This window comes from Pantherophis guttatus, chromosome 1 (assembly GCF_059756535.1).
Source record: "Pantherophis guttatus breed Tessera chromosome 1, ASM5975653v1, whole genome shotgun sequence".
NCBI classification, from domain to species: domain Eukaryota; kingdom Metazoa; phylum Chordata; class Lepidosauria; order Squamata; family Colubridae; genus Pantherophis; species Pantherophis guttatus.
Window position 1 is genome coordinate 299,475,728 of NC_142063.1, and position 25,016 is coordinate 299,500,743.

The 25,016-nt window shown below is 40.1% G+C and overlaps 1 long non-coding RNA gene across 1 annotated transcript in view; it reads right to left on the minus strand.

The window, feature by feature from the left end:
- Positions 1-11,099: 11,099 nt before the first annotated feature.
- LOC117671418 (uncharacterized) overlaps positions 11,100-25,016 on the minus strand; it is a 32,204-nt gene continuing 18,287 nt past the window's right edge. Inside the window, exon 3 of the long non-coding RNA XR_004592850.3 lies at positions 11,100-12,806. This is a non-coding gene — a long non-coding RNA (uncharacterized LOC117671418). The remainder of the gene's footprint in view (positions 12,807-25,016) is intronic.

A 25,016-nucleotide genomic window follows, 5' to 3' on the forward strand; every position in this document is an offset into this window, starting at 1 on the left:
GCTACCCTGCTCTCCAACAAATATATTTTGGAACAAGCCGAGAAGATACTTCGGGGAGTTTCTTTGCTATCATTTGTTTCCCAACACACACACACCAAACAAAAACTCCAAACAGACTCACAAAACTCAAACTAATTAAAGACAAATCATTAACCCCGTTCATCCTGGGAAGGTTAACAAACTCTCCCATATTGCAGAGACCTTCTTGGCACTTAAATGGTTAGGGACTCTATCACACAACATTGTTCTCCTCTCAGGATACTGGAGAGCTCTTGAGAATGTTATTAGCTGGGTGTTCGCCTTGCCGTTTTTCCACATGAGGCAGATGGGTAATTACGAAGCTAATAGTCTGATTGAGAGAAATCAGATGCAGTGGTTTGCCCAATTAGATGATACATTAGCTCCTTTCTTTGTAAGCAGCTAATGTGTGAAGCAAAGTGGTATTTTGGGGGGTCAGAATCCTTAAACAAGTGCCGAGTTGCAGATTATTGTGTGTGTGTGTGTGTATGTATGTGTGTGTGTCTCTCTCTCTCTCTTTTTTTCTAATGGAGGAAAAGTGCTAAGTCTTTATTACTAAAAGCATAGAAAATGCAAATCAGGCTCTGAAACAAAAGAGTAAAGGGACAGGCGAGAATATTTGGTGTCCAATGTGTCAACCTACAACATCAATTACATTGAAATGCAATGCATGGGAGTCTAATCAAGGATAGTATAATTGTAATAATTGCATGCTTTTGTTGGAGAGCTGCTGCCGTTGTTATTGTCAACCATTTGTTTCTTTCTATTGTTTAAGGAGGTGGGGGATTTTAAATATACATGTCCATTTGAAAAAGTACGTAGGTAAAAAGGCTTGTACAATTGCTCACAACGTATGTCTTGCCTCCTGGTTTCTGGTGGGTGAGAAGAAACAAGTTTTTGCAAGCTGCAAAGTAACCCCAATATTAAATACTATATGTACCTTAATTTTAATAATAATTAGATTGTTACCTTCTTCTTTCAAAGAGAAATCATAGCCTTCATCAAATGCTGGAGAAAATGATGCTGATTTGCTATGTCTATATGATAGCAATGTTATCAACTTCTCTAGGCAGTATATTTTAGACTTGATCTTCTGTTAATTACAGGAATGTGGGTGGGTGGGTGGAGGAGGGAAAGGAGGGAGGGAGGGAGGGAGGAAAGAAGGAAGGAAGGAAGGAAGGAAGGAAGGAAGGAAGGAAGGAAGGAAGGAAGGAAGGAATCCAGACATGCCTTTTCTGCATTAAAGTGGATGTGGGAGCTTTTACTCACATACTACTGTCTTTAAATTACACATACTGGAACTTACTTATGAGTAGCAGCCATTCTCCACAGTTTTTATTTTCCCCTGAAAAAACATTTTAACCTCTTCCTCTTTTAGACTTGGGAAGTCTTCGCTCTTTTTTTTAGCAACCTAACTGCCCAGTGTTAAGCATTCTCCATACACTCAAACTCTATTTTTTCTTTAAAGTTTTTCTTTTATTAAAGAAAAGAAAAAATTATTTCTTTTATTATATTATTATTATATATATATAGCTCAAAAAAATAAAGGGAACACAAGCAGAAGACATCCAAGATCTGAATAAATGAAATAGCCTTATTAAATACTTTGTTCTTTACATACAGTAGTTTATACACTGGTTAAACAACTAAAGGGAACACAAAGCTACTGTATGTAATGAACAAAGTATTTAATAAAGTTATTTCATTCATTCAGATCTCGGATGTCTTCTGCTTGTGTTCCCTTTATTTTTTTGAGCAGTGGATAGATAGATAGATAGATAGATAGATAGATAGATAGATAGATAGATGAATGTAGTAGAAGTCCATCATGGATTTCATAGGGAGAAGCTCTCCACTCCAATGGATACTAGCATCTAAGTCTAACTGGCATTTGCCAGTCTCTGATTTTAAAAAAAAAATCAGGCATACTTCTTAAAAGTTCTATTAAAAAAGTGGAGGCAAAAAAGAGCTTACATCAAGGAACTTGATGCTAAAGAACCCTACATCATGAACTGTGTTTGTAAAAAAATTAAAATCCAGCCAATTTCTTTTTAATTTTTTTCAGTACCTAAATTCATGGGAAATACCCATAAGAAAATGTTACAAATGTAAAGTTTTAAAGTTTTATTCAAAAACTGCTGGACCTGAATACCGCCCTCCTGTCACAAGTAGTAAAGTAGACTGGAATTTTACTCATCCACACATCCCTAAACAATAAATTGGAAACCTCTCGTCTGAGTTGCAATTTCCTGGGTTGCTATAAGATGTTAATGGCTATCTCCCTATGCCCGGTTCCAAGTGTAAAAAGTGTGCCAAGCCCATATTTTCATGCCTGAAGGGAGGATTCCTCTCTCATTGGCCAATTTGCTTCCCAGACCATATTAGCAGGGGCACAAAACTTTTTTCTCTCCAGCTGAGGGCTGCACTTTATTTTTATTTTTACAGTTTTCTGCTTCCAAGGGCTGCAAATTAGATGTCTGGTGGAATGATAATTCATCCCTGCTTTGTTTTGGGGACTAAATAAGACCAAAATAAACCCCAATTGCATTGAAATAAACTTTTGTCTTATCTGACTGGTGTGGGTATTTTTTAAGTTCTTTTATTACTTTAGTAATTGCTCCATTTTTTTTTCCTATATCCTCTTTTTAATTTTTTAATGTATACCACCTGGATCCATATTATGATTCAGCAACCTTGCAAATCTAATTAATGAAATAAATAAAATAATTTTCTGAAGGCTGCAAAGAGGAGGTTAGGGAGCACCTTACAGAGGACAGAAGGCAGGCGTTCTCCTCAATAGATATTTGTCACCTAATGCACAACAGTGAGACTTTTGCCGCAGGAATACAAGGTAGTGGCCATTCGAAGTTACAGTGACACTGAAAAAGTGGCTTATGTTGCAATTTTAGATGTTTAGAAATGTAGTCGTTGTGTTTGTTTGAAACCAAGAGCAGAAACCCTTTATCTTTGGTTAAAAACTTCAGCAAGAGCTGCTTGTTAACCATTCCTCTGGAGTCCCTCTGTGAGGGAGATGGGCTGTTTCCAAATGTGGTAAATAAATAAATGAATTCCTATCTCTCACCCCTGCTAAAGAAAAATTATAAAAGAGTAGTGAAAAAAGGAGAGAAAGCAAGAAGTGGTTTTGTTTTTCCAGGTATCACTTAAGAAAATGACTACCAATCTGAAGAGGCCACTCAGTATTCCTCAAGGTCCCTGCAGTTTTATTTCCACTTTCTTTATGTTAGTTAATTAGATGCCATTGAGTTTAGATCAATGCCTGTAAATTGCATAGAAGAATACTCATCATCTCAACCTACTTCTAGTAAGGATAATTCTTCTGTAATCGCTCTGATATCCTTACATTGACCTCTATTAGACTTCTATGATTATTCTTGTAAAATACTCCTTTAACTGTACATTTTTCCTATAATTTGGCTGATCTTCTTAAAAATGTGTCTCATGTTTTTATTTTTTGCCTCATTTTCTTTGAAGTTTTCCTCCTTTCTTTCACATTATGCATCCCACACAGAACTTCCATCAGAGCCTTCCCAGACTCCAGAACTAGCCCAAGTTCCTCCCCAACCTCCTCATTGTCCAAGTCTCTGGCAGCTGGTGAGCTAGCTACAACAGCAATGATATTCATCAGCTGATGTCCAAGTGCAGAGTTCTGTTTATGTTTCTTGAGGCAAGTATTGGCAATGAATGAAGAATTTTCTTCAAAAACCCTAAATATATTTTCTGCATTATTGCATTTATCCAATCCAAATCTTCCTGTATTTCCAGATTCATTCATTTCTACAACTTTCCTTTTTCCCTCTCTATATAATTAGTACTACATTATTTCTTGTATTTTGAATAGAATAGAATAGAATAGAATAGAATAGAATAGAATAGAATAGAATAGAATAGAACAGAACAGAACAGAACAGAACAGAACAGAACAGAATAGAATAGAATAGAAGAGGTGGAAGGAACCTTGGAGATCTTCTAGTCCAACCTCCTCTTAGGCAGGAAGCTGTATACCATTTCAGACAAATGGTTGTCCAATCTCTTCTTAAAAACTTCCAGTGTTGGTGAATCCACAACTTCTGGAGGCAAATTGTTCCACTGGTTATTTATTCTAACTGTCAGGAAATTTCTCCTTAGTCCTAGATTGCTTCTCTCCTTGATTAGTTTCCATCCATTGCTTCTTGTTTTGCTTTCAGATGCTTTGGAGAATAGCTTGACTCCCTCTTTTTTGTGGCAGCCCCTGAGATATTGGAACACTGCTATTATGTCACCCCTAGTCCTTCTTCTCATTAAACCTCCTATAGTTTGCCTGGAATTCCTCAGTACTTCCCACCATCGCATCTATGGCTGGTGCATATACTCGGGGTGAAATTCACTTACCTTCCCTACCAGTTTGTGAAAAATGGGGTGCACAGAGGTTTGGGAGCCTGCAGAGTGCTCCTGGGGGCTGGGGGAGGACAAAAACGCCCCCATTTTTGTGAAAAATGGGCCCATTTTTCGGAAAAATGGATGAGCAGGGTGGGGTTTCAAGAGGCAAAATATGGCTCTATTTGGTGTATAAGACACACCAAAATTTCCACCCTCTTTGGGAGGAGGGGAAGTGTGTCTTATACTCCAAAAAATACGGTATGTTTTTTTTTTTCAAATACCATTATTATCTGTCTGCCCTGAATCTACTAGCCATCTGTTAATGTACACATGTAATTTAAAACTGCTCATTTTTGTCCACTTAGGTTCACTTATTCCTAAAATATCCAACTGAATATGCTTCATTTCAACTTTTTCCAGTTTCCTTGTTCCTGATTCTTATTTTCTATGTTCCAATTGTATGTCTCTTTGTACTCCTCTTTTAGTATTGGCACCATTAATGAGCAGAATTCCTTGCAACTGTGGTTTGACCAATGGCTTCAACTGCCGATCCATTCATGAAAATGTGGTCTTTTATTCTGCTGAATAAATGCCAGCCAAACTGGGCTTCTCATCACCTGGCATGAAAACTTGTCTACAAGTTTCAACAATGTCTATACAATTTTCTTAGTAATAATACAGAAATGTTTTCCTTTGCCTTCCTCCAGATTTGATTTTGGAATCCTTTTTTTTCCTGGTTAAGTTATCTTCAGGGGTGGGCTTCAAAAATTTCAGAGCAGGTTCTCTGCCCGGTTGCTGGGTGGGCGTGGTCATGGTGGGTGTGGCCTAGTCAGCCTCCTGCACCACAGCAGGGGGGGTGTTTTCGCCTTCCCCAGGCTCCAGAGGCTTTCCTCAAGCCTCTGGGAGGGCAAAAACTGCTTCTCCGAGGCTCCAGAGGCCCTCCGGAGCTTCCGGGTGGCCCATTTTTCCCCCTCTCTGAGCCTCCATGCGGCCCTGCACTGACCTCACATACAAAACAGGCCGTGTGGAGACTCCTGGGAGGGGAGGGGAGTGTGGGAGGGGCCAGCCAGGGGTTGGATTTGAAGGTTCTCCAAACCAGCCATAATGTTAGCCACGGGTTCTCCCAAACCCGGGCAAACCCGTAGCAGCCCACCCCTGGTTATCTTCCTTTGCTCACAAAGGCCCACTTGCTGTCACTGCTTCGATGAATTATGTTTAGCTTCATCCCTCCCTTGTTGATGTTATCATCAAAGGTGATAATACCCTGGAGCTCATGCTCAATTCAGCATCAGAATATTAAGATCATTCACTGATAAAAGATTGGTAGTCCACTGAGAAGTTAAGTCATATTGATTTCAATGAGTCTCATTCCCAAGCAAGTAAATTTGGAATTGTATCCATATTTTCTCATGCCTGCTGAGTTTGCCAGCCAGCTGAAACAGAATGGCAGAAGAGCAATGAGACGAAAACATTTAACAGTACCGATAAATCTCATTCACCACAGCTTGAAAAAGAACAATGCCTAAACCATCTTTTAGGGAGAATGCATCATCTTTCCACAGCAAGCTTTGTGTAGATCACAAATTGTCCTGTACATTCTCCAAAATTCACCCTAATTAAAAGCAAATAATCAAATACATTCCCATTTAAAAAGTTGGCAAACTTACATGTATTATTGTGTTAGCACCTTGGCATCAAAATGATCACATCATGCTAATCTCATTGTGCAGGAGAGCTTTTGAGTGTGAGATCCGCAGAGTCTGTTTTATTCCCCTCCAGCTCTTTCCCTCCTCCTCCTCCTCCTTCTCTGCAACTTCTTCCTTCCTTTTTAAAGATCTCAAAGAGATAGCCAAAAAGGATGCTATTCTCCGCATATTTCTTGTAAAGCTTAATTTAAAACAAACATTTCTTTTTCCTTGAACTGGTTTAATACATCTGTATAAATATGGCAGAGAATCTGGAGCAGCTTTAGGCTAGTTCAAAATGGAATGCTCTTGTAGAATGAAATGAGAATTGCTTTAAAATAATGTGGAGGCCAGCGACTGGGAAAGTACAGGTCACTTCCCTGGAGTCTATCTGAAAGAAACCCAAACTAATTATATGTGAATACATATTCAGGTTGGCCATTGGACCATCATAGACAGGAAGACACTACACCAGCTAAACTTTGCTTCAGTAACAACCTCTTCTTTATGAGCCTTTGAATGTTCCCCCATCCCTTAATGCTGACAACATTTGTCTTCATTCTTTTTGCTTGACTTGTTTTTGGATCCTGATTATCCTTTGTTCTTGATTTCTTTTTCAGTCTTAGTTACTGGCTTCCTCCCATAGCTTATCAAAACCTCCTCCATATACTATCTTCCATATAGTAACCAAGTGGGCCAATAAACACCAAAATCCAGCCTACATTTATTCTGCTACTGGATCTCATTTGAAGTGATTAGATCAACTGCATCCAAGATCAAATGGAGAAAAGATGTTTTCTTTAGCATTCTATTTTCAGAAGTTAGGGTCTCTTGGATGTGCATGAAGTTGCACATTGAACTGGAAAGTTTTCCTTTCTCTTTGTCTCCAGCAACTGAAACACAATGCTCTAGGATCGTGATGGCAAACCTATGGCACGCGTGCCACAGGTGGCACATGGAGCCATATCGGTGGGCACGCAAGCTCAGCTCCGCCAGCTGATTTTCAGGCCTTCTGGGCCACTCGGAAGTAGGGAAACAGACTGTTTCCTGCCTCCTGAGGGCCTGGGGGGGTGGGAAAGGCCTGGTTTTTTTTCCCTAGGCTCCTCTCTAGGAGCCTGGGGAGGGCGAAAATGGCCTCCCCCCCCAAGAGGCCCTCCGGAGGCCAGAAACGTCCCATTTGCCAACTTCCAGAAGTTGACAAATGGGCTGTTTCTGGCCTCTGGAGGGCCTGCGGGGGGATGGGGAAGGCCGTTTTCACCCTCCCCAGGCTCCTAGAGAGGCTCTGGAACCTGGGGAGATTGTATGCCAAAAGTAGGGGGAGCACAGGGAGGGTTGCACACACATGCGCAGAGTGCATAGAATTATGGGTATGGGCCAATCATCCCACACCATATAATATTCTGAGTCTTCTTTCTCATTTAATTCTAAAGTTAATTTGTTCATTTTGGCACATTCTAGAACCTTCTAGAATGTGCCGGTTCTAAAAGCGCGCTTCCCTTGCTTTTGGTACATGATGGCAAAAAGGTTAGCCATCACTACTCTAGGATATTCTTTAGCTTTTGTTGATGATATAGGCCTTCCCCAATACATTTATCAATTAATATCTGAAAATTAACAGTCTTCACTGCAGGTATTGGCGCTGAGTTCCACAAGTATGGGATGAAGGAACCTATAGTCCTTCAGATACCAGTAGACATAAGGTAATTCCATCTCCAACCAGTATGGTCACTAATCATGAATGATTAGCATTCTGGTCCAAAGCTAATCCTCTGAGCTAGTTCTTCCACCTCTGACACAAGCAAACTATAGACAAACAAATAAATAAATCGTCTTTGTTGTAGGAAGAGTTGTGTGTTTCATTTTGTTACCAGTCAATTTCTTTGGAGATTATCAATTCTAGTTTGAAGACAAATGGAGAAAACATCTTTGTATTTTCATAATAATGATACCTTTTTCTGTAATTCTGTGACCATCCTGGGAGGGCTTGGTCAGGCAATATATGTGAAATTCAAGGGCATTTTTTAAACAACCTTTGTTTTTAAATCCCCAGAATGTTGCTTACAAATTTAGGAAAGTTTCTGATCCTTTGACTTCACTACAGAAAAAGTTAACTTTCATTATAAAATAATGAAGAAATAAGTAACAACTAGAGTTTATCTGACAGGGAAAAAAATCACACTTTGGCAGATGTCTTAGCTGTGTTGGACTATTTACAAGAACACAACACGGATCTGCAAATTGGGAAATTTCATCTAAAGCTTCCAGAAGCACACAGTAGCATTATCTGGGGCCAGGGAGTGAGTAGGAATTCCACATAGACCGTGCTGGGAGAATGGGTTGATAAAAGAGCTTAGATCCGATGCAGCCAAACAATGGGACTTTTACCCTTTTCTAAGCAAATGAAGTACAGAGTTTAGAAGGGTTTAAAAACAGCGCAGTTGCTAAAAGGTGTAAGCAGACTTCTCCTGTGAGTTAAAACAGGCTGCTGCAAATTCTTGTAGCCTTGCTGACAAGTCTTCTCCAGAGATTTGTGTGTGTGAAATCTGTATCTCAGGAATGAAATCCTCATTTAGCAGCAAGAGCATCATGTATGGAAGCCTTTCCAGCACTGTTTTCCACTTGCCATATGGCTAGCTTCACAGGCATTTATAGCAACCGATGAGCAATGCTGCAGCACTTTGAATGCATGTGAGAGAGAGCTGCAATGGAAGCCTCAGACAACAGATTGACCCTTCCAATAGCCTTGATTTGGTAAGTTGGCAAAAACACAGCTATTGTCTACACTGCAGCATAGCTGATTATTATTAGGGTTGGTTACACTCAGCCAGATGTTTAGACTGGATTTTTACCTACCTATCAAGACCTGGGGGTAGGCAGATACTGTTATTCAGTGGTGTTAAAGGTATTGTCACAGGAGGTAAACTCTTCCTAGTAAAACTGCCTTTTGCAATTATTATTATCATTATAGAATTGGTTACCAATGAGCTTATGTCAATGGATATGTGCAATACCTTTTCCTCCCATCTTGGTCATCCATCAGGCTACATAAGTCAGAATATGCGTTCAGAATTCTATCATTCTATAATGAGATTCTGGTTATAGCAAAGCTCTGTTACTTCAGAACTCAGATTTTTTTTTACTTTTATATTGTAATTACACTCATGTGGGCATATATAACTTTGATTTTACTCATAACAATAAGTGTCTGTTTTTAGACATGGTTTATTGAATAAACCATGACTGCCTGAGTTGTTTCATATTATGCCAACATGCAGCATAGTTCACAAACCACAATGGCTCAGTTCACATGACAAACCCAACTAAAACCAAGTAAATTCTGGCTCGTAGCAATGTGGGAATGCAGTCTATTAGAAAAGAAGATTTTAGAATTTGTTTTAGGGGAATCTGTTCCACTGAGCTGTGTTCCATAATAACACATTCCCCCTTTGTTTGCCCACAGCCCTAGGGAGCTGTCCAAGTTCTATTGAAGCTCTTTCAGGTTTTCTCATTTTTCCTTTTTGGAACTATTTTGTTTCCAGGTGTCTTGTTCTTCTGTATTGTCATCCAGGAACATGTATAGACATGTTGAGAATATTTTCTCCCCTCCCCCCGCCCGCCCTTTCCCTTGAGATCCATCTCAATGCTTTCTTCTCATTTGTCCATCATTCTCCAAACTAACATGAAAAGTAGCATCTCTTTCCATTCCGTGTTGCCAAGCTCTAAACATGGAAGCCATGTTACCCAGGAAGAAACACACTGAAATCAGCATGACTTATTTTTTAATAGGCCAGGACACAGTTACGTTGTCAGTTTCCTAGTTAACTGAGAGGACCCACTATCAACTCAATCAACAATATCTCGTCTAGGTTAAAAATTCATAAAGTCCACCCTTGCTTTGAGTGGCAAATGCAAAAAAACAAAAAAATAGCTGTCAGGACAAAGTGGGTGGGGTCAGCAGAAGAAATAAATTTGATTTAAATAATTGTAGATTTCATTACAGTAAATGACATTAATATACTTAGTATGACTCCCAATGTTCCAAATATTTCCTTTTCTCGCATTAAACACTAAGATTAATTTTGTATGTTAAGTTAATACACATACAGCACATTGCCTATATACAAATAGGTACCCCAAGGAATGGAAAATCTTCTCAAGCTTTTCTGTGTTCCTAGGCTGCCTCATCACTAGTACCAAAAATCAACAATGTTTGGGGTTTGGATTAGAAGATAGCCAAGGTCCCTTCCAAGTCTTTTATTCTGTTATTCTGGGGGTGGGGGACAGAAATGGAAGAACGTAGAAACTTGCAGTTCGGACTAAATACGTTGCAAGCTGCTGTCTGAGTCTAGCATGTTTTCTTAAATTACGTTCGGTCAAGCTAGCATGTGAACAGGAAAGAGTAGTTTAAAGGTCTAGTATAGACATTACCAGAGAAGTTTCCTCATTTGTTCATGTATTTGTATCTCATAAATGGAGATCTCAATATTAAAAGCTCGGGGGAGGGGGGGAGGGCTTGTTGGGCTCCCACCTAAATGTTAACCAGCTCTGGTCCTACTTTACTTTCTACTCTGGACAAGCCAAAGATCCAGTTCAACTGCCTTCAGACAAGAGCCTGTAGTACAGTGGACTAAACACTGTTATTAACATCTGCTGCTTGCAATTACTGCAAGTTCAAATCTCACCAGGCTCAAGGTTGACTCAGACTTCCATCCTTTCAAAGGTAGGTGAAATGAGGACCCAGATTGTGGGGGCAATAAGCTGACTTTGTATAAATATACAAAAGTATGAAGGCTATTGCTTAATGCATTGTAAGCCGCCCTGAGTCTCCGGAGAAGGGCAGCATATAAATTAAAGCAAAAAAAAAAAAAAAGGTAACATGTCCTTGATTCCCAAAATGTAGTATGAGAATTATTTTGTTGAATTGTTCCTGCTGAAGATGCCTTTTTTTTTCCTGACTGCCATGTGAATGGACTTTTAAAATAAAAAATCTAGTACTTGACCTATTTTTTTTCTTCTCTCCCCTCATTATTTTTGCTAATTAAGGATACTGCCAATATTTGCATGGAAGCTTTCTTCCCCCTGTCCCCAGAACCTTTCCATCACCCCCTTCTTCACTTGATTTTTTTTTATGGGGAGAGTCATAATCCTATGTTTATTTCAGCACGTCCTCTTGGCAAAGAAATTATTGTAACATCACAGACTCAGTTCTAGGAGTTTACAGGCACATCAGGAGAAACAGAAAGCCAGCCCCAATTGCTAGAGTTTCGTAGCTTTTAACAGTGGTGTTGATACTCTCTCCTACATGAATGTCATACAAGCTAAAAGAGCTTTATTTAAAATTGGATTTTATTCAGGCATGCAATACATTTACTCAATGCTGCTTGCCAATGTCTCTAAGGCTGACTTTGGAAATACCAGCTTGAAGGCCTGATCTGTCTGTATAGGGCAGAATATATTACTAGAATATGGAAGTGGCCGGATGGATGAAGCTGTTCTGTATCACTTTTTTGCAAGTTACTTCTTGCCATTTATTTATTTATTTGCCACTCATCTTATCACAGGGTAACTCTGGGTGGCTTACAATCAGAAAAGATAGATAGATAGATAGATAGATAGATAGATAGATAGATAGATAGATAGATAGATAGATAGATAGATGTGTGTGTGTGTGTGTGTGTGTGTGTGTACTAAAAACAAAATAAATTAATAGCAACAAATGCTAGGATCCAGTTACAGATGGGGAAGGTGGGGACTGGGTGGTGTGGAGGTGGGATCTGTTGTTAACCAATCAGCCACTGTGATGTTCCTCCATTGGGTCCCCAAGCTGACTGTTAAAGCCAGGTCTTTAGGCTTTTCGAGACCGCCTTCTACTACATAGCTCCCAGCGACCAGTAAGATCCCACAGAGTTGGTCTCCTCCGGGTCCCGTCAGCTAAACAATGCCAGCTGGTGGACCCGTGGGGGAGGGCCTTCTCTGTGGCTGCCCCAGCTCTCTGGAACCAGTTACCTCCTGAGGTCTGGACCACCCCCACCCTATTGGCCTTCCAAAAAGCGGTGAAGACCTGGCTTTTCCGGCAGGCCTGGGGCCGTTGATCTCGCTGTTGTGATCTTGTGAGATCCGGCCATGAATGGTGTGAATGGGTTTTAATGTTTTAATGTTTAAATGTTTTTATAATGGTTTTCTAAATGCATTGTAAGCCGCCCTGAGTCTCCAGAGAAAGGCGGCATATAAATTGAACTAATAATAATAAAATAAAATAATAATTTTACGAAAAGTCAGGAGGATTGGGGCCAATCTCACCCTGGGGAGCAAAATGTTCCATGCACAACGATGGAGAAAGTTCTTTCTAGTATTGAAAAAGCCACAATAGACATCTCAGCCATATAACTAGTAAATATGAAGAGGACACATCAAAATTTTCAGACTTAATTTAGAAATGCTGAGAGAATCATATCCAGATTAGCCTTCATTTCCTTTCAATCATTTGATTAAAAAAGAAACCCACAGAACTTGCAGGGTTTGCTTTATGAATGTTTTCATCATAGCTACTCTGGAAAGCCTATATGTCACTAGTGCCTGGATGGTACGATGGTAAAACCTGCTTGGTTATAGCAACTAATATCTTCTGTCCACCAAAGACTTCAAGAATCATTCAGGGTACTTATTCCCTCATTGCTGTTTTCATTCCTTGAGCTTCTGAAGATATTTGAAAGCCATTTAACTGACCTGAAAGGAGAAAAAGAAGCAAATATCACTGATTTGAACTAGTGCAGCTATTACTGCTACATAAACCTTCTCCCTTCCCCTGCATTATGCTAAAAGAAAAGAAAATCATATGGCACTTTGTAGTCTCCTCAACTGAAAGGAAATTGACAAGGCCATTGAAGGAGAGCTACAAAGCCCTCAAGCTACCATTCCCTTATAAGACCTGAAAGTGAGTAACAAGAATGAGAGATGAGGACAAATTTCAATGGGAAAATAGAGCTATGGCATCTCAAAAGGAAAATTAAACCTGCAGTAGTTTCAAGTAAACCACAGCTGAGCTGGAAATAAGTCATCTCTGCTTTCCAGTAAATGCTGATATTTAAGAACACAGAAACTGAAAGCTTCTTTTAAAATCTGCAGGCCTTTGACTTCAGTGGTGGGTTCCTCCTGGTTCCGCCCGGTTCTGCCGAGCCGGTAGCGGTGACGATATGATATCTTCAAAGGGCCGCCCTACAGCTGATCAGTGTTAAAAGAAAACAAATGAGTAGACCGGTGCCTGCAAAAATAAATGGGTAGACCAGTGCCTGCAAAAATACATGACTAGACCGGTGCCTGCAAAAATAAATGGGTAGACCGGTGCCTGCAAAAATAAATGGGTAGATCGGTACAGCTCTGCAAGCAGTTAAAAGCCTGGTAGACCAGTACCTCTGCTAAATCCTAAATAATTGTCACATGGCCATCAAGCCACACCCACAAAATAAGCCACACCCACAGAACCGGTAGTAAAAAAATTTAGAACCCACCCCTGTTTGACTTCCATAATCAGGCTTAATATATTGGAAGAATTTGTGAGTTTTTGTTAAGCTGGTTTCCTACTGACAATGTTATAACTATTCTAGGATCATTTCATAGTCCTTAAGATACATTGTGAGACTTTTCTAGAGGAGAAGGAGTTTTGCATTTCCCTTTTTGACAGAGGCATGTTTGATTATGTATTTGTACTAAATTCCAACTTTTCTGATTATTTGGAAGGGTTTGTGTTGCAAAACACTTTGTGCATGCTGTCCTTCTGAGAAGCAAATTTATTAAAATGATTTCCTCCAAAGGCCCTTTTTTGAGTAAACATGTTTCTAAGCTAAACATATTACTAAATTTTAATTTTCTGAGTGTTATGGAGATGGTGAATGAACATTCCCATCTCTCTTGGACCAAGTTCCTAGATGCTTCTTTGTCCATTTTTCATAATACTTTAGGGTTCTTGAGCTACCCTAACAATTTTGAAAACCTGTAACACAGCAAGCAAAACAATCCATGGACAATTTCTGTAATCAGTCAAGAATGGATTCATTTAGAAAAGCAAAGAGGGAGAGAGGCAAGAAGTGTCTTCAGTAATTTCAGTCAACATACCCAACGGCTCCAAATATGCTTGAAAAATCACATCTCATGTCAGATCTTGCTGGGGTGGATTATCCCTGAAGACTTGAATTTGCCTCCAAAACTAACATTAGCAGCTGCATGCTTTAGGTTAACCCTTCACCTTCCTCACAGCTGCTTTCATTTGGCCCTGAGTCAAATCTTTTAAAGGAGGGTTGATTAATTTCGGAACAGAAGACAAGAGAGCTGGAGGATAGATAATATACCCTGCAAAACATCCACACAGAAGCTTGTCCTTCCATAGGACACTCATTGGAATATCCCAAGGCATGCTGCATAGTTTTATTCCGAATTGACAATATTGTAGGCAGTGCTACATGTACATGAGCCAGGGTGGCACAGTGGTTAAAATGCAGCACTGCAGGACTAACTCACTGCTCACTCCAGGAGTTTGATTCTGAGTGGCTCCAGATTGACTCAGCCTTCCACCCTTCCGAGGTCAGTAAAATGAGGAGCCAGATGCTGACTGTCAGTCACTTAGAGAGGGCTGTAAAGCACTGTGAAGCGGTATATAAGTCTAAGTGCTATTGCTATTGCTAATCAAAAACAAGGTATGACCCATCCAAGGCTATGGGCTTGTCAGCCTGATTGGTTTAGCTGGGGGAGGGGGGAGGAGTCCTTAGAATCAGCAAGACTAAAGATTTGCATGATTTATTTATTAGTCATATTTCTATGCCGCCCACTTTCCGAGGACTCTGGGCGGCTTACACCAAAGACAGTATACTAAATAGCATATTGCCCCCAACAATCTGGGTCCTCATTTTACCCACCTCGGAAGGATGGAAGGCTGAGTCAATCTTGAGCCGGTGAGATTTGATCCGCTGATCTGCTGAACTAGCAGTCAGCTGAAGTAGCTGCAGTACTGCACTCTAACCACTGCGCCACCTCGGCTCATTTGCTGAATTATGCCAATTATGTTGAAATATTTTAAAACTGTTACAAAAATATGCATGCAGTATATACCATACACATACACACAATTCCATTATTATCTATAGATGGGTACATTAAATTATTTGTGAATCTATATCTTTTATAGACAAACTATAGACTAGGGTTGAATTAGGCTCTTGTTCCTTTTTTGACCATGAGTGTTAAAAATTCATGTACAAAAGGTTTTTGCTTGCCACAAACAAAATAGTTTGGCTCAATGTTCTTATTGTAACATCATCAATTAGCAAAGGTAACTATCAACCATCTATTGATAATTTTAAACTTTACCCTAAACCATTTGGCAGTGGAGAAAAAAGCTTGGGACACCAACACAGCAGACATAATCCATTGGTGGCACAAAACTCACTGGTGGGCAAAGCTGATCTAAGTTCCTTCAGTCATAGGCCGACAAAGGATTTAAATGGTTGTTTCTGAGACCTGCTCAGCTCTGAAGAAGGCTTCTATGGTTGACTGGTTTCAAGCCACAGTATCCCAAATTTTTTTGCCGTAATCTCAGATACCACTGTGGAATTGTAAGAGGTGAAAGCAAGTTCATACTTCTGATTGTCTTTATTGCTGGTGGCTATTGATAGCACAAGCTATCTTGCACCTGCTGTGAAAATAAATAAGAGTCAATAGGGTAATCCATCCTTTTTTGTATATGTACCTATTGTCCCTTAATAGGCTGGTACAAAGCTAAATAACCTTTTCCACTCTGTTACATATATATATACTACACGAATGTCATTTTTTTCTAAATATCCCATAAATATACTAACTTGGCCTGATTTCTTGGAATCATATTTGGAAAGAAATACAAATCCAAACATACAACACTTGTATCAAAAACTGTAGTCAAAAAGTCGAGAAACAATAAATCCAAATATAGTATATCAACAAATCTGATGTGGAAAATATTTGTGTTTATGCATTAGATTCATAAGAGGTATCTTCTTAATTACATATATTCTTTAGCTGCAGACAGTCATAGCCTACAATTCCCTTTCTTCTCAGTCACCCACCATGTACTAAAATTAAATAAGAAAATATTAAAGTCATACTGCTCTTTGGGAAATACATAAACCTAAATCCACCACAGTACAAGTGGTGTAATTTTTACATAACTCTCTTTCCACCATTGCCTGGTAAGTTCCACATTCTCAACCCTCCGAAGCAGATTTTGAAATAAAGAGGACATTCTTTCAGCAGGACATGTTAACTCAATGGCACCCACAGAAGCAAAAGCCTTGACCTTCTCCACACATATTTGAAGCACATATGTGCCTTTTAAAATTGTTGAAATGCAGTTAGCTATACAGTACATCAAGGACTAATAGAAGGAGTAGTAGATGGAATTACAAGAAACTGCAAAAAGCCAGCCAGTTGGACAAGAAAATCCGGCTACAGCTTCAGAAATCTTGGTCTCCAAATTGTCAGTACAACTCAGAAGCATAATCCTACACAGCAGGATTGTGCCACTCCACACCACCCCTGACAGTAACTGGAAGGACTATATTTCCCCTATATTTCTACTAGGGAAAAAAACAGATCAAACACTGTAAGAAGACTGAAGAATTTACTTATTTTAAACAACTAAGGTTTTGATGCTGAATTGAACAGAACCAAGGGAAAAAATCTAGATATGTTATAGTTCATTGATGTCATGGAGCCACAGGAATAACTGTTGATTTTGCTATCATTACAAGAAAGAAACTTCTTGGGAACATTTGTGATGAATATTGTGTACCTGGAAGGAACTTAATCTGTTAGGATAGTATCAAATTTTTATCCCTGTGAAAATTGCTTTTACTTTAGAAGTAAAAGCATAAAGATGTTGAGGAATCAAGGGCAGAGCCAGAATAAAGAGAAAAGAACAGAGCTTTGGATGATGTCAAAAGACCTCAGTCATCCAAACAAGCATAAACAATAAAAACTGGCAAAAAGCAAGGCTGACACATTTTGTCCCAGAATGAAAGCAATCTGAGTGCAGGATATCCCACTAGTATTGCTGAATGCTGTAAATATGAGAATATAGGTGATTCTGCAACTGTCTGTCATGCTTAAATGTTGAAAGACAATACAATGATACCCAACAACATTTTTTTTTAGGAAAAATTATATGGCCTGATGATTCTGACAAATCATGGGAAACGTCTTTCTAAATCAATGGCTGTGCAGTTTCATCCCTTATAGACCCTGGCAGCAAGATCTGACATTGCCTAGTATACTTTATAACCACTACCCACTTCAAGTACATTCTCTTGTAGTCAGATAAATAATCTCTTGAATCTAGAGGCATCTGTTACAATGGATCTGATATGCCATGTGGAAGATCTCCAGAGAGCTCTACAAAGAAATTTTAAACATGCCTTCAACAAAGATAAGGCCAAAGGACAAGCAACCTTCCACGCATATCAGTTTCCCCACTCCACAAAGAAAAAGGAGAATTGGACAGGACAGTCTGAACTTTGGGAGGAAGGTTGTTGAAAAGGTAGTCAGTGTACAGCTGATGAGAACCCTGGAGAAAACAGATTACCAAGATCCATTTCAGTCAAGATTCAGGCTGGGGTACAGCTTTGGTCATACTTATAGATGAACTGGGGCAATAGCAATAATGCATCTATCCTTGTGCTTCTTGGTCTCCCAGTGGCTTTCAATACCGTCATGTATAGTATCCCTCTGGGGGGGGAGGTTGCATGGTTCTTTGATCTCTCCTCTCCTTTACAATATCTACAGGAAACTTATGGGTGAGATAATCAGCTAGTTTGGGAGTTGCTGATAATGCCCAATTATTTGTTTCAACTCTGGACCAGCTAATGAGGTTGTTGAGGTTATGCCCCAGAGAGGGAAGCTATGCAGATTTGGATGGGAAGAAACTGTCTCCAAGTCAATCCTATTTAAAAGGGTAAGTAGCTATAAGTGTTTGGGCTGCTGATATTTCACCACTGACTTTGGATTGGGTTGCACTTCCCCTTTGAAAGGTGGTATCCAGGTCTTCCTGGACTTGCAGCTCCTGCTCAATGAGCAGACAGAAGCTATGGCCAGGAAAGCTGTTGCACAGATTAATTTGATGTGCCAATTTTTTCCCTTTTCTACATCAGGAGGCCCTTCACTCATGCCATGGTCACCTTAAAAATTGACTACTGCAATGAGTTCCATATGGGGCTATCCTTGATGATCAACCAGAATCTTCAACTGGTCCAAAATGCAGTAGTGCTGGCAGTACATGCCTCAACATGCCTATGTAACACTTCCTCTGGCTCTTCACCCAGGCCTTTCACCCAGCTAGTTTGCTTTCCTCTGTTTCCACCTGGCTTGTCATCCTTCCATCTTTTTTTTTTTAAATGCCTGTTGTTTTTAATGATTTAAACAATTTGTAAACCATCCAGAGTTCCTTGGAGTTAGGCAGCAGATACTGAGCAGATATTATTTAACAAATAATAACAATAATAGTAAACAGACTGCAGTTGTCAACTAGTATACATACTAACAGATGTGATTCCAGCATCCTTCATCTCTTTGGCTTCATACAAATAAGTTAAATTGCAACTGAAAGTCACCCAAACTCCATACTCATGTGCATTTTGAAGATGTGTGTCAAGCCAATGCACAATTTCTCCACCATTCCCATTGCTCTCCTGATCAATTCATCACACCATACAAACCAGTTGAAAAGCATTTGTTCTTGAAGACCATTGAAATCACACATTACAGGGACAACCTTTTTGCCTTCTAAAAACAGATTTCCAAGGAATGGACTTGATCATTCATCCAGCCACCCAATTTATGCTTATTTCCATTATTTCAAGATAGATAGCAGATATGGACAGACATACTAAAAAACTGAAAATTTTAGGAATATATTTCCTTTCGACTATATTTTTATACTAGGCTGTTATGCTATTTTACCATCATCATCTCCTTTTCAGCATAATTTAAATGCAAGGACTTTCTAAAAGGCATTAGGAAGGGATTTTTAAATGCTGTATATATTCAGTTTTTCACCATAATATTGGTGCAACTCAGAAGTCAAGTAGCATTTTCATTTCCCAACTTTTGAAGCTCAAATGTCTTAGGAACGTTCCTCAGACAAACATTTTAGAAGTGTGGCACCAAAGCACTAGGTATTTCCAGGCAGACAGGAATGCTTTTTAAAAGTCAAATTAGACTTCTGTATCCCTAGACCTAGAATATATTTATTAAGCCAAGCTTTCTTCAACAGACTCTTGCAAAGGATAGTGTGAAATTTTGTCCATCTCTCTTCTTCCTTTCTTCCCCCTCTGCTTGTTCTTCCCCCCCATAAGTGCTTGTTACCATATCACTCCAGGCACCATATGCTCTTCATATGGATAGGGTGAAACAACATTTTTTACTTTTAAAAACTTCAAGATAAAAAATATATTGTGAAACCCTCCCCTCTTTTTTCCCCTTCTAAGTTTAAATAGAATTAGGTAAATGCTTCTATTCCTGTTTAGATAATGCACCAGGCCAAAGAAGACCAAACTAAAAAAAATGGACATTTTTAACTCAGTGTCTCATGAGCTGCCCTACTTTTCATCATTTGTAAGTCTTTTTCCCTACAAATCTACGTGAAAACGTCCTTTCAATCAACAGTTTTGCAAGAAAAACATTAAGTGGTTTTCCCCAGAGATGTTTATTAATGTGTACATATTTGTATTTTTAATGTTACACAATGGTACTGCAAAATTTAGGAAATGAAAGTATTGAAATGTAATTGTGTTATTTAATTACGTGCATTAGATATCCTTGTATTATTTAGATATGTTTATACTAATATGAGCTCCGTTCTTATGCTGTTGAGAGAAAGAATACACAATTTCCAATTCAATAACGGGGGAAACTATTTGTTACATGATTAAAACATCTGTAAGAACTTAATCTGTACCCAAGGTTCCACGAATCACACATTTTCATTGAATGAAGATCTTAAAGTCCAAAATCAGTGAAAGAAAGACCATTAAGGCAATTAACACCTAGGCAATTCCAATCATTAGATACACAGCTGGAATACTGGACTGGACTCAACGGAACTAAAAGCTTTGGGTACTAAGACAAGAAAAAATAATGACAATGAATCATACCCTTCATCCACACAGTGTTGACAGAATCTAACTACCAAGGAGCAAAGGTGGGTATGGAATGTTCCAAGTACATCAGATGGTTGAAAAAGAAGAAAGGGCATTGGAAGAGTATCTGAAGGCCAGTGAAGAAGATGCACTGAAGCTAGTATACCAGGAATACCTACTGCGTACTGCAGAGACCAAACTGGCCTACAAGAAAGATTAAATGAAGAATCACATAGCAAAGGAAATTATTACATGGCCAGAACATTAAAAAAAATGGCAGATAACAAGAAGACCTGGCAACGGCTAAGACCAGGAAAGTTTAAGAGAGAGAGAGACACTGGGCTAAATCTGGCTACATAAAACCAAGCTTTAAAAACAAATACATACAATGCAGTGGTGAAATCTAAAATTTGTTACTACCGGTTCTGTGAGCGTGGCTTGGAGGGGGGGGTAATGTGACTGGGTGGGCGTGGCCATTTTTTTTTTTTTTACTTTTGCTTTCAAAAGGCTCTGACGATCCCAGCTGAGTTTAAAAGAAAAAAAGCCTCTGCCGATCAGGCAACTCAGCTTGGATCGTCAGAAGGCATTTAAAAGAAAAAAAGCCTCTGATGATCGCACGGCTCAGCTGGGCATGGCGGGGGGGCAGGGATTTTTACTACCGGTTCTCCAAACCACCCACCTCCATCGCTACCAGATTGGGCGATCCGGTCTGAACCGGGAGCATGATGCCATGCCAGAATTGAGAAGCAAGCAACAGACAGTTAATGACATCTCTGCAAAGAAGCTGGAGAAACAATGTACCACCTGGTTAGTTTCTGCAAGAAGATCACACAGGCTGACTACAAAGGCATGACAAAGAAGCAACAATGGCTCATTAGAATACAGGTAGTCCACGACTTACAACAGTTCATTTAGCGACCGTTCAAAGTTACATCACTGAAAAAAATTACTTATGATCATTTTTCACACTTACAACCATTGCAGCATCCCCACTGTCATGTAATCAAAATTCAGACCGTTGGCAACTGTCTCACATTTATGACAGTTGTAGTGTCCTGGGATCATGTGATCCCCTTTTGTGACCGTCTGACAAGCAAAGTCAATGGGGAAGCCAGATTCACTTAACAACCATGTTACTAACTTAACATGGTTAAGTTAACACCAAAAGCCTTGGTGGCGCAGCAGACTAAAGCAGCACCAGCTGCCCGCAATTACTGCAAGTTCAAATCTCACCAGGCTCAAGGTTGACTCAGCCTTCCATCCTTTCGAGGTAGGTAAAATGAGGACCCGGTTTGTGGGGGCAATAAGCTGACTTTGTATAAAATAAACACCGCTTGTGGGGGGGGGGCAAAAAGCCCTACTAAGCAGGTATATACATAAGTATGAAGGCTATTGCTTAATGCATTGTAAGCCGCCCTGAGTCTCCGGAGAAGGGCGGCATATAAATCGAACCAATAAATAAATAAATAAATAAACAACTGCAATGATTCACTTAGCAACTGTGACAAGAAAGGTCGCAAAATGGGGCAAAACTCTCTTAACAAATGTCTCGCTTAGCAACATAAATTTTGGGCTCAATTGTGTAACTGTAAGTCGAGGGCAACCTGTTTCTGCAAGAAATATGATTTGCTTACAAGCAAGAACTATTAAGATTACAAAATAGACAAATAGAAAATGAAGATTTAAAAAACCTAGATCGGGGATTTTTTAGACCTGGAGACAGCAGAATAGAAAAAAATATAATTAAAGAAAATCACAAAATACAAAGACCAACAAACAGAGGAAGAATGAGTGTGGCAAAAGAAAAGAAAGGTAGTATCAATAGTAATAGATGTCTTCGGTGCAATCCCAAAACACCTGGAGCACCACTTGAACGCCATTGGCATTGACAAAATCACCCTCAGTCAATTGCAAAAGGCAGCTTTAATTGGAGCAGTTTATATCCTGCAATGATACTTTTAACACCATCAAGTAACATCTGCCTATCCCAGGTCCTTGGGAAGGACTCAATAGGTGGATAAAAATGCCAAATCCAGTCTAAACATCTGACTGTGGTGCAGCCAACCATAAGCAAAACAATAATAATGTATTCATACCATTTTCTTTTGGGAGTAAATATTATATAGAGTTTTTAAAAAGACTAAAAAGTGGGCAAAAGAAACTAAAAGAAAGAGATGGGGAAAAGGAAAAAAAACTGTGGTGGTTAATGACGCAGGAACTGCAAGTTTTTGTTCTGTCTTAAGCACAAAGCCAACTAGGTGACTGTGGGTCAGTTACTCTCTCTCAGCTCTAGGAAGAAAGCAACAAACCACATCTGAAATGCAGCCAAAATGTGTAGAGACTTTTCCAGGCAGTCACCGGGAGTCATACTAACTGGAAGTCACAAGCAAAAAAAAAAAGTATACCACATCAGACATAGTAGCTCTCCATATTTTTTTGCTTTTACAATCAGTTCATTCATTCATTCTTTCATTCATTCATTTGACTTGTTTGTAAGTGACTCTGGGCAGCTTAAAAACATTAAAAGCCAATAAAACGTTGAAACAATAAATACTCATAATAATAGTAATACTTTACAATTAAAAAGATGGGGAGGATGCGCATGGGGGGGAAATGGGGTCTTGTCTTGATCCGTCAGCCACCACCAGCGTGATGCATCCAGTTATCAGTTGTCAAGCATCCGAATGTAAATCATATGACCATGGGGATGCTGCAATGATATAAATATGAAAAATGGTCATAAATTACTTTTTTCTGTTCCATTGTAACTTTTTTTTTAATCCCATTGGAATCTGAGCTGTGGTGGCGCAGTGGTTAGAATGCAGTATTGCCGGCTAATTCTGGGGACTACCAGAGTTCGATTCCCACTGGCTCAAGGTTGACTCAGCCGTCTATTCTTCTGAGGTTGGTAAAATGAGGACCCAGATCGTTGGGGGCAATATGCTGACTCTGTAAACCACTTAGAGAGGGCTGTAAAGCACTGTGAAGCGGTATATAAGTCTAAGTGCTATTGCTATTGCTATCTCTCACTCCCTATCAACACTGGGTTGGACAGTGATGGTTAACCTTTTTGGTGCCAAGTGCCCAAAGCACGCGTGCATGCATGTGAATGCACCTGCATGTGCCTGAATCCCCAAAATGCAATGCCAGAGCCTCCACACATGTGCCCTGCCCCGTGCATGCATGCGTATCCCCTGTGTATGCACTCCGCCCCCCTACACATGCACCACCACCCCCGCACCCCATTTTGGCTTCCAGGTTGGTGCAGGAGGCTTTCCAGGCCCAAAATGGGGCACATGGGTGCAGCACGAGGCCCCCCACACCCCATTTTGGGCCTGAAAAGCTTCCTGCCCCCTGCCACGCATGCATCCCCCACATGTACCACACCCCCACGCATGCGCTGCAGAGATCCAAAGACCATCTGGGTGGTGGGAGGCATGCACGGTGGAGCTGGGCTAGGGCGATGGCTGGCGTGCCCGCAGAGAGGGCTCCGCATGCCACCTGTGGCACACATGCCATAGGTTCGCCATCACCGGGATAGGAGAAAGGAGCCAAACCATGCAAGACTGCACCACCCTGTCCCAAATCCCATGTCTGGCCCAAAGGTTACCATAGTCAATAGTACTGAAGGCTGCTGAGAGGTCAAGGAAAGCAAGAATGGTTGCACTAACCCCCGTTATTCCTTCTGCCACATCCACACACACACTGCTTCATATGTTGCCTTGTGTTCTTTCCACTGCTTTCTTTTTTATGATCTTATCAACTCCTTTCAACCACGATTATCTTGATCTCCTTTCTCTGGATCTGTTCATTTTTCATATGCTCGTTTTGGAATTTGGTGTTCATTATGTATTTTATTCTTTCTTTTTATATGACCAAACTAAACCACCCCAATGTACTTCTTTTGTTTGGGTCACTCTTAATTTTTGTATTCAATTCACATTCATTCATCAGCCATTCAGTCTTGAGCTTCTCTCCTAAATAATTTATTCCCTATGTATTCAAATCTTTTATGTTGCACTTGATATATCCTACTTTCACTTCCATATAACAAAATAGCTAAAAGCTCTTATACCCAGCCATTCTCACTTCTTTCCACCAATTAATTCCTCACAACAAGCCAAATATTATCTTTATACTAGTATTTGCACATCTCAATTTTTTCCATCCATTTTCCTATCCAACAATGAACAACGAAACACAAAATTAAAGTACTACTTGCAATTTTATTTATTGATTGATAACCCATCTTTATTACTTTTATAAATAACTCAAGGCACTGAAGGCATTTTCCCCACAATAACAATACACAATATCATCCCGCCTGGACTACTGTAATGCTCTCTACATGGGGCTCCCCTTGAGGAGCACCCGGAGGCTCCAGCTGGTCCAGAATGTGGCCACGCGGGTGGTTATGGGGGCGACTCGGCGACGCATTCCCATGTAACACCTCTCCTGCACGAGCTGCACTGGCTCCTGGTGGTCTTCCAGGTGCGCTTCAAGGTATTGGTTACCACCTTTAGAGTGCTCCATGGCTTAAGACCCGGGTATTTACGAGACCGCCTTCTGCCACCGATAGCCTCCCACCGACCAGTACACTCCCACAGAGAAGGGCTCCTCAGGGTGCCATCGGTCAAACAATGCCGACTGGCGGCCCCCAGGGGGAGAGCCTTCTCTGTGGGGGCACCTATCCTCTGGAATGAGCTGCCCCCGGAGATACGGCGGATCCCAGATCTTCACACCTTTCCCCGTTCCCTAAAGAGGTTTTTATTCCAGC